Below are 6,253 nucleotides of genomic sequence, written 5' to 3' on the forward strand. Positions count from 1 at the left end.
CCCATGTCAGATACAGCAGGAAAAAAAAAAATCTACCTAGTCAGACTTCACACCAATTTTAAGGATGACACACTACTCTGCATAGAATTTTAGTGCAGGGGTCAAAAAGCAGGTTTATTGCCAAAACTGAGTTGCAGCCATTTCCAGGGAAGAGTCTTTTCAGAAGAATATGGCAAGGGGGACTGCAGAGTGAAACGACAAAACTTGCCATCTGCAAACTTCATACAGTAAAATCTCCACTAGCCGGCATTTAAATAATCAGAATATTTTACAAACTGGAATTTCCAGTTGGTCGGCCAGATGCAGGGAGGGGCGGGGGGAAGCTCACCACCTGAGCTGCTGCTGCTCCATATGCAGCCACCACCACACACACACCAGAGTTTTTCCATAACCAGCAATTCCCTTACCCTGAGGATGCCAGATAACAGAAATTTTACTGTACATCACAATATTATTTTCGTTACGCAAGGCTGACAGTGACTGAGGAATTACGAAAGAATCTATACCAATGCCAGGCAAACAGAAAACAGTTAGTTGAGATTTAATGAGAATACTATTTACAAACAATCAAGGGTACTAAATAAAATGTAATCACACAGAAGTTCCAGGCAACTGAACAACTCAGTAAAGACTACAAGATAAAGATGTGTGAATGATGGATTTTTTCACGGTTCATGGTATAAACTAACTACTAATTTTCAGAAGTTGTATGAAAAAGCTTCCCCTGTGAGCAAGCTGTTCCATAATCATCTACTACACAATTTCTTGCATGTTCCCTGAAACATGTGCATTGTCCACAGACAACCTGTAAGAACAGATGAACCAACAATGAGCCAGGTCCCACATTTCTAAACAATAATTTGATAAATATCAGTTTTTCACACCCCTACTCACGCCGTGTTTTTTGCAGACAGAACCATGAATTTTATGTTCCTTCACCCCCTATGATGGGATGTAGAAAATAAAGTGGCCAGGCTCTGCTCCATACAACCGCAACAATCCTCAGGTACCGTCTCCTGGTGCCTACTGGTGCAGTCAACAAAACCCTTGGAGAAATGGCAGCACACCTGCTCCCAGTTCCAGAGCAAATGGAGCTTCCCTTCCATGCACACACAATCCCTGGAGCCATCTTCTCAGCAATGGACTATTCACAGGCCCTTAAGCAATTAAATCATCACCTCCTTCCCTGAAGAGAACAAGCAAGCAGGATCCAACTCTTTCTAGTGCAGGAAGACGGGCAGGCTGAACTTGCCCCGTCCTTGAAGCTGGCACATACACACACCTCCTCCTCTCCTGCAGCAGTGGCACTTCGAACCCTAAAGGCTAAGAGAGTATTTACTAATGGTGCACCAAAAAAGATTTTTTTAGCCAATACCAATGGCCGATTATTAACTATTATCACTGATCCGATTGCCGATATGCAGCCCAGCAGCTTGGAGAGCAGTGTCCCACTGGTAAGTCTGGGAGGCGGAAGGGGCGTGGGGGAGGGGGGAAGATTGAGGCCCCACAGTGAGGGAGGGAGTGGGGCTGAGGCAGGTGCAAGCACTGCCCAGCCAGGGCGGTGAATGTGAATTTTGGGGGCTGCAGGAGGGTGGGGCAGCTCCCTGATGCTGCGTGGACCCCCAGGGGATGCATGGGAGGCATGTGCCCTCCCTCCCAGATTTGTGCAGGGGTGAGGCCAGACTGCCTACTGCAGGCTTAGGGCCAGGGGCTGCACTGGCCTCTTCCCACTGGAGAGGCTGGGTGTGGGCTGCGCTCCAAACAAGTGGGGAGGGACACAGCAGGCAACAGGAGTGCTGGGAGGGATGGCTACAGGATGGGCTACAGGCACCCCAAAATTTGCCACAGCACTCCTCCCAGTGCCACAACCACTCATCTGCCCAGAGTGCAGCCTTGGCTTAGCCCCACCCTGCCAGAAAGAGGCCTGAGCCCACAGCTGGCAGTTTCCCTTGCCCCATGCACAAATCCAGGGGGCACATATCCCCCATGCTTCCCCCAGTGGAGCTGACCCTTCTCCCAACCACCCTGGACAAGCATCCCACACCCCACCCCAGGGTCCCATTCACAGCCCTAGCTAGGCAGTGCCTATCCCTCCCTCAGCCCGACTCCCTCCCTCGAGGGGGGGGCCTTGATCTGCCCCATCCATGCTCCTTCCCTCCCCTACACCCCTTCCCCTTCACAGACTTATTGGGTGGACACTGCTCTCCAAACTGCCCAGCTGTATTTCTGGATGCATGCACAGACTTTATTGATGACATTAATACACCAGCCAAAAAAAACCAATTACCAATAATGTTAAATTTTCCTTTTATCAGTGCCAATCCAATATGCGACCGATACATAGGTGCACCTCTAGTATTTACTCAGCTCAGGGAAAAAGAGGGAATTATTATGGTCACAAACACAATAAACCAACTTTATTTCTCTATCAAATGTTCAACACAAAGGTAATTCAGAATTTAGAATGACATACGCAACTGAAAGAGAAAATGGAAGCTGCCAAGAGCATTATGATCAGCTAGGCACCCATTGCAAGCCAAGAACAATTTTGCTGAATAAAGACCGTGCAATCAGGACCACAGCACACATTTTCAAATTTTCACGGGATTTATTGCAACTTATATCAACTCAAGTCTTATTCTCTAACGTGTTTCTTTTGCTTATCTAGTATCAGCTGCATCTGTGCCTCAATGGAAAGTCTCATGAACGTTCGCCCAAGAGCAGCTCTTATTGGCGTGAGTGGCCTTCACAGTCTCCCTACCTTTATCTTATTTCAAATCTCAAATGAAGATGTACTTTCCTTGGCCCTTACTGTTTCTATTTCTCTGCTACTATAATCAGGGATACTATGTATTTGTACATGTCATAAATTTAAACCGTTTTGTTCTAAGATAAATGCTGGTGTTTTGATTGCTTAGATTCATAGATTGTAAGGGGCTGGAAGGGACCTCAGAAGATCATTGGGTCCAGCTCCCTGCACCAGGTGGGAAAGACAACTGAAGTCAGGTGACCCCAGCAAGGTGTCCATCCAGTCTCCTGTTAAAGATTTCCAGGGTAGGCGATTGCACCTTCTCTGAAGGGAGCTTATTCCACAGCCTGGACGCTAACTGTGAAGACGTTTTTAGTGAAAGGTGATTTGACCTTGTGCATTCTTAAAAACCTTTGTATGGTTAGTCAGAGTTGCATAACATTTTGAGATGCCACTACTGGAAATATAAAACCAAGAAGAAACCAGACAAAATTTTATCTTAGTTTTATTTTCCCCATGGCCTGGAATAGACTCCCCTCAGAGGTGGTGCAGGCACCTCTGGATTCCTTTAAGAAACACTTGGATGCCAATCTTGCTGGGATCATTTAACCCCTGCTGACTGCCATCCCTTTGATTAGGGGGCTGGTCCTTTCCAGCCCTAATGTCTATGAAATCTATGAAATAGTTTTCCAACAGTTTGTGAGCAGTTGTTCACCAACTGATGTAGCAGTAAGCTGCTACCAAGTCCCCTCTCAGCCTTCTCTTTTTCAGGCTGAAGAGTCCCAGGGTCGCTCAGCCTTTCCTCATATGGCTTGCTGTGCAAGTCTCTGATCATACAGGTGGGCCTTCTCTGGACTCTCTCAAGCTTTACCACATCCTTGTTGAAGTGTGGTGCCCAGAACTGGACTAAGTAATCCAGCTGCGGGTCTCAGCAGTGCTGAGTAGAGCAGAAGAATCACTTCCTTGGTTTTGCTGCAGATGCATCGATTGATGCATGCCAGAGTTTTATTTGCCCTGCTGGCTATAGAGTCGGACTGCCAGCTCATATTCATACCATAGTCTATTGTTACCCCCAGGTCCCTTTCATTCACGGTGCTGGTCAGTTGGCACTGCCAAGCCTGTAGGTGTGTAGGGGGCTGTTCGTCCCCAAGTGGAGCACTTTACATCTCTCAATGTTGAACTTCATCTGTTTCTCAGTCACCCAACTTGCTAGCCTGTCTAGATCCACCTGTATCTGTAGCCTATCTTTAAGCGTGACCACGCTTCCCCATAACTAGGTGTTGTCCACAAACTTTGCCAGTAAGCTCTTCACCCCCCAATCCAAATCATTGATAAAGATGTTGAAAAGTACTGGATCAAGTACTGACCCCTGTGGGACACCACCGGCCACTTCTCGCCAGGACGACACAGAACTGTTCATTAGGACTCTCTGGGTCCTACCCCACAGCTAGCTTCATATCCACCTAACTGTTTCACAGTTAAGCCCACAATCCACCAATTTTGTCATGATAACATCATGGGTTACCAGACTGAAGGCTTTTTGGAAGTCATAGTATACATTATTATCTCTGAATATTTGTATAGTGTTTTAAAATACCATAGGCACTGAAGCACTGTCAGCACATAGCAGGCACAGCACGAAAACTTGCAGTCTTTATAACACTAGCATTATGCTGCCCATTGGGTTAGACCAAAGAGAAGCACTGGTTATTTGTAAAATTAAAGCTACTGTATATGTATATAAAAATGCATAAAATCTTCACACTGGAGATGAGTAACAAATGATGCCATACAGCTGCAAGTTATTTGCAAACAACAGCAGTTTAACTCACTTTGTTTTTCTATAAATTTCAATGTTAATTCAGTTTTAAGGACTCCCTGTAACCAGCCTCCTCAAGTTTCTCATTCAGCTTGCTTGCAAATGTAAACCACTTATCTTCACTTGGTAAAACAGAGCATCTGTATTCTTCCCTCTTTATTGGAGAATAAAATAGAAATTACTGCATCCCCTTGCCATAAGTCTGTGAACACTTTGAGGAAATATCAAAGGCTACTGATTACCTCAGTTGTCAACAGTATGACAATAGCCCAGCATAAAATTCTTCTTGTATTAGTATTTCACCGATAGTGAAAGTATCATAATGGAAACAGGCTGCCATCTCCATTACCAATGACATTTAAGCAAAAAGAAACTATTTTCTTTATTGTATATAATAATACTGATCTTCATACAAGACATTTAATGATCAGCTGGGTTAAGGACCATTTACATAGCAACATTCCTCAACTTCGGTAGTCATTAACTGCCAAGAAAACCCTACCTGTTAGCTGTACTTAAGTCTCTTCTATTTCTTTACTGCTCTGTTGGGAGGGATTAATATTTATAAAACTGCTTTTGGATCTTGAATGAACCATGCTGTGTGCGCAAGATACTGAAATAATCTTCCTACTCCTTCATAATTTGTTTTCTAGAATGCTGTGGGTACAGTACTAGCAATTAGAGAACCAAGGGGAACAACAGATGCAAAGAAAAACTTCAGTTGTGGTTATGCAGGAAGGAGCAGCAGATATTGGCTGATACCAGGGCTGTTTCAAGCCATGAAGATAAGAATAAGGGAATTTTTTTTGAAAAAGCCCCACTGAAACAGAATGCGAAATCTTGATCACATACAGGCTCCTCCTGTCCCTCCATTAATACCAAAGAAGGTTATCAACTTATTAAAATGCCCCAACAATGATGACGTCCACTACATTGATCACTTTAATGCTATTCACCACAGCTGCCACCTAGAGATGCCTTAAAAAGTGATTTATACCCTGAGGCCAAGTAAGCATGCAGGCAAGTAGGGCTAAGGCTCTTGCTGAAACGTACAACCTGTCTGTTTCTTCAGAGAAAAAACTCTAAACACTGACTTATGGTTAATTCCCAAGCAGTGAACCAGGGAGTAATACCCAGCAGCACAATCTGCTGTTGGCTGCTTAAGCAGTGAACAAACAAACAGTGCTACTGTCAGGGATGCAGGAGCTGAAGAGGAAGATGATATCACTGACAACAGTTGATTTACAAGCAAGTTCAACTCGGGAAAAACAGACAAACATTCAGGGCAGCTTATTTCCTGTTCCCTTCAGTTCCTGGTATATCACTACATCAGTCTTTCTATCACTTAGCAGAGGTCTTGACATAGGCTGTCACACAAGCAACTGCCACCCCTGAAGCACAGAAACACAGGGAGCCATTCACTATTATACTAGGTCTCCTTGCAAAACGTTAAGTGTTACAAAGCAGCAGCTATTTACAACCTAACAGAGGGGAGGGCATTGTGTTAGGAACAGCTGATTATTTTTTAAACTGGCTTGAACTCCCTCTGTGGCCTTAGGTAAGCCCATTCATTTCCCTACCTCAGTTTCCCTACCTGCACAAAAGACCTGCCTTACAAGGCTCCTGTAAAAGCCTACCTAGTATACACTAAGAAAGCCTTCAGATATAAAGATCTCCGCAGACAA

This window comes from Alligator sinensis, unplaced genomic scaffold (genome assembly GCF_000455745.1).
Source record: "Alligator sinensis unplaced genomic scaffold, ASM45574v1 scaffold1546_1, whole genome shotgun sequence".
NCBI lineage: Eukaryota > Metazoa > Chordata > Crocodylia > Alligatoridae > Alligator > Alligator sinensis.